Here is a 4,958-nt window from a genome sequence, read left to right as displayed (position 1 = left end):
GTTTTCGGCATTTGATTGAGGGTTCCAAAAAGAGAAATTGAGGCTTTTAGCCTAAAGTTTCATAGAGTGAGTATTTGAGTTTTCAACATCGATTTAGAGTCGGATTTGAGTGAAACTAGTATGGTTGGACTCTTAATTGAATGGGTTATCGAATATTGTGGGTTTTGTCGGGTTCAGAGGTGCGAGCCTGGGTTTTAACTTTTTGGCCGATTTTAGGCTTTTGATTAAAGATTCGACCTTTATCAATTGGGTTTGCTTCCTTTGGCATTATTTGATGTATTTGAGTTACTTTTGGATAGTTTCGAGCCGTTCAGAGGTTGGTACGTGCGGGATGGAATTTGTGGAGTATCGTTTGGCTTGCTCGGTATTGGATTTGACTTGTTCGAGATAAGTAACACTTCTAAACTTGGTGATGAAGGTATGAAAGTGTAAAGAACCGATTGGTCGTTTTGAGCTTTTTCACTTTGCTCGTCAGTTCTTGGGAATGACTTGCCCCGTGTGAAGGATTATGACTTATGTAAATCATTGGTTTTGGTTTCAGGGTAATCGAAACGACTTTGGAAGAACAGTTCTCAGTTTAAAGCTTAAAATTTGAAAGGTTTGACCAAGATTTGACTTGTTGGTATATGATCTCAGATTGGAATTTTTATGATTTGGTTATCTCCGTTAGGTGATTTGGGACTTAGGAGCGTGATCGGAATGCATTTTTGAAGTCCGTGGAAGGTTTAGGCTTGAATTGGTGAAATTGAGATTTTGGCGCTTTCCGGTTGATAGGTGAGATTTTGATATAGGGGTCGGAATGGAATTCCAAAAGTTGCAGTAGCTTCCTTGTGTCATTTGTGACGTGTGTGCAAAATTTCATGTCATTCGGACGTGGTTTGGTTGGGTTTTTTATCAAAAGCGTAATTCGGAAAATTCTGAAATTCTTAGGCTTGAATTTGATGCAAATTTGGTGTTTTAATGTTGTTTTGAGCATTTCGAAGGTTGGAACAAGTTTCAATATTGTTAGGGGATGTGTTGTCATGTTTGGTTGAGGTACCGAGGGCCTCGGGTGAGTTTCGGGTGGTCAATCGGGTCATTTCATGTTTTTAAAAGTTGTAGAAAAACTGCTGAAGGATTTCAGGAAATTTGACCTTCGCATTCGCGAGTAGGTCCTCGCGTTCGCGAAGGGTTAGCTGGTGAGGCTGAGGAATTAGCCTTCGCGATAAAGGCTTCGCGTTCGCGAAAGGCTAGAGTCTTGTTCATCGCATTCGCGAGGTCCATGCCGCGTTCGCGTAGAGTAATTTGATCAGGTGGGCTTGAGGTATTTTATTCATCGCGTTCGCGAGTGGTGTAACGCGATCGCGAAGGTTTAGTCCGAGGAAGCATCACGTTCGCGATGGGCAGGTCACGATCGCGAAGAGGAAATTCTGGTCAAGGTTATTTTGTGCTTTGCGAACGCGAGGCTTTGACCGCATTCGCGAAGAAGGAAATTTTACCTGGGGTAGAATGCTTAAAAATGAGTTTCGCAAGCTTTGGTCTATTTTATCCATTGTTGAACGATTTTTGGAGCTTTTGAGAAAGATTGAAGAGGGAATTGAAAGGTAACACTTGGAGGTAAGATTTTTCAACTCTATACTCAATCCTATATTAATTCTTACTTGTTTAATCATGAAATATGTGGAAATTAAAGCCTAAAATTGGAGAATTAGGACTTGTAATTGACTTAGAAATTGGGATTTGAAGGGCCATTTGAGGTCCGATTTTGATGTTCTTGGTATGTATAGACTCGTGAGAGGATGAGGATTCTATTGATGTAACTTTTATCGAATTCTGAGACGTGGGCCCGGGGGTTGGGTTTGAGCAATTTCAAGATTTTGGATGTAAATTGGATATTTTCGAGTGGGCTTTGTTCCCTTAGCATATTTTAATAGTTATGTACTAATTGTGGCTAGATTTGGAGCATTCGGAGGTCGATTCGTGAGGGAGAAGGCATCGCAGGCTAGAGTTTGGACCGGATCGAGGTAACTAATGATTGTAAATACTGTCCTGAGGGTTTGAAACCCCGAATTACACATCGTTGTGTTACTTTGAGGTGACGCACACGCTAGATGACGAGCATGGAGTTGTGCACCATTTGGGATTGTGACTTGGTCCGTCCCGTACGACTGTTAAGTCGCGTATTTTATTTGAAATCTTATGATATTCCATGTTCTAGAGATTTATACTATATTTTGGGTTGTATGTCATGTTTGGGGCCTTGTGTCGACCTGTTGAGACCCTTAGGGGCATTTTAACTATTTTTCCTCACTCTATTTGTTTTGAAAGCATATCCTCAGTCATGTTTTACTTTTTTATTGTTTGAATATGGTTTTATCACTTTATTTCTTAAAATGTGAAAACTGGTTGGGTTGAGTTCCCTGTTTTACTGATGGTCCAAGTGATCGTAAGGTTGATGACTGAGACAGACCGATGGTTTGATTGTGAGGTTGATGACTGAGATAGACTGAGGGTCTAATTGTGAGGTTGCTGACTGAGATAGACCGAGGGTCTGATTGTGAGGTTGATGACTGAGATAGATCGAGGGTCTGATTGTGAGGTTAATAACTGAGAGAGGCCAAGGACCTGGTTGTGAGGATTATATATCTATGGATCGGGTTGCACGTCGCAACAATATATATGTGTGTGTGTGTGTGTGTGTGTGTGTATGTATATGGATCGGGCTGCAGGCCACATCGATACTTATATGGATCGGGTTGCACGCCGCAGCGATATATATATTAGATCGGGCTGCGCGCCGCAGCAATATAGCGCTTGGGCTGTAGGAGCCCTTCCGGAGTCTGCACACCCTCAGTGAGCGCAGTCGACTATATATATGGATTGGGCTGCATGCCGCAGTGATTACTATATGGTACCTACTAAGTGCGAGTGCTGAGTGTGAGCATTGATTGGTAAGAGTTGAGTCACGAGTGACTGAGAGGCTTGCCCAAGGGGCTATAGATATATATGTACATGAGTGATGCTTTGCCTGAGGAGCCTGTTTGTGAACTTACTATTTTTCACCCCTCCTTAAGGTGAGTTTCTATTGAATATGTTGATTTCATTACCGCTTTTACTCATCTTTAGACCGAGCCTCTATTGGAAATGTTGAACAAATGTTTTAAATAATCTTTCATTTAAACTGAAGTTTTTAAGTTACGAAAAGGGTTGTGAATTTTTGTTATGCCGGAGGGGCTGTATACGAACTAGGTTTTTGCCTGAGAGGCCGATTATAGTTTTCATATCTTTTATTATAAATGGTATCGAACCCCTACTGAAACTGTTGGAAAGCATTCTAAATGATTTTTACTAAAAGCTGGATTTTAAATGAGACGTTTGACTCGTATTCTGATTGAAAGCTTGTTGTGCTTATTGAGTTATCATATTTGTGGATTCATCATTTCCTACTGCTCAGTCTTTATTTACTCTTATTACTTACTAGGTTGGAGTACTCACATTACTCTCTGCACCTCGTGTGCAGATTCAGGTATTTCGGAACCCGGTAGCGGGTGTTGATTGCTCAGACGCGGAGTCATCAGAGTTAGCAACGTGGTTGCACGACGTTCGCAGCACTGCTTCCTTCCTCTCATTTTCATTAATGTACTTAGTGCACTTTTGACTGTTGTTGTTGTATTCAGACCTTGGTAGATGCTCATGACTAGTGACACTCCGATGTCGGGCTTGTGTAATTATTCCGTATTTTTCTTTTAAATGTTCGTTATGAGATTATTGGTTTATAAATGGTAGAAAAACAACTTTTATTAGAAAATGTTTGATTTGGGAATTGTGTCAACTGGCCTTGTCTTCACGAGAGGCACCATCATGACCGGGTTTGGTTTGGGGTCGTGACAGAAAGCCCGAATTACGTGTTATGTGATTGGTGTTGAGGTGATACACATTCTAGGTGACGGGCGTGTGGGCGTGCATTGTGTGAATTGTGACTCTGTTATTTCTGTGGTATTGTGTATTTACCTGATCTTACCTGTAACCATGAAATTTCTTCATACTTGAGCTATTAAGTTGTGATCCATGTTAGAAACCATAACTAGGCTACATGTTTATCATGTTGGGACCCACTAAGGCTATTTCTGCTATTGAGTTATCTGATTTCATTCCATTACATACTTAGTCATACACATTCATATGCATATCATATCTCAGTCTTTGTTACCATTTTATTAATACATCACATTATTATTTTTGGGCTGATTTTTCATGACATAGAGAGCCCGAGAGACTGGAGAGATTGGCGACTGAGTGAGGTCGAGGGCCTGATGGTGAGGATGTTTATGGGATCGGGTTGCACATCACAATATATTTTATTGATTTATGCCATAATTGGCTTGTTATAGTGCTTGGGCTGAAGGAGCCCCTTCAGAGCCTGTACACACCCTCAGTGAGCCCAGGTACCTACTGAGTGCGAGGGCCGAGTGATTAGGAGGACTGAGTGGTTGTGAGGACTGAGTGACTGGGAAGACTGAGTGAATTGATACTCCGAGAGTATGCATATGGTTTTATCACTGAGTCACATCGGATTTGACATGCACACTTGACATACAGGCATAGAGATGCATTTTCCTTGTGTTGTACGGTATCACGTCATTAATGACTTCTCACACATATTGACATATAACATATAGATGTATTTTCCTCATGCCATTTGAAAATGAAACATTTTCCCGTTGAAAGCTTTTTGTGGGAAAAATTTAGTTTTCAAACTTACTCATATTTTTTGGCGATTTCGGTAAAAGATTTGGGTTTTCATTGATATACTTGTAAAGCAAGCCTATTTTTCTGGAACTGAGGATGATTTGAGTATTTTATCTCTGAGTTACTTCTTTTATTACTTTCATTATGTTGTTATGAACTGTTGTTGGCTATTGGTGTTAGACTCTGACCTTTATTCCAGCTCGCCACTACTTTCAACCTAAGGTTAGGTT

This window comes from Nicotiana sylvestris, chromosome 1, assembly GCF_000393655.2.
Source record: "Nicotiana sylvestris chromosome 1, ASM39365v2, whole genome shotgun sequence".
Taxonomy (NCBI): domain Eukaryota; kingdom Viridiplantae; phylum Streptophyta; class Magnoliopsida; order Solanales; family Solanaceae; genus Nicotiana; species Nicotiana sylvestris.
The sequence above is the reverse complement of the archived record's forward strand: the minus strand, read 5'-3'. Positions refer to the sequence as shown.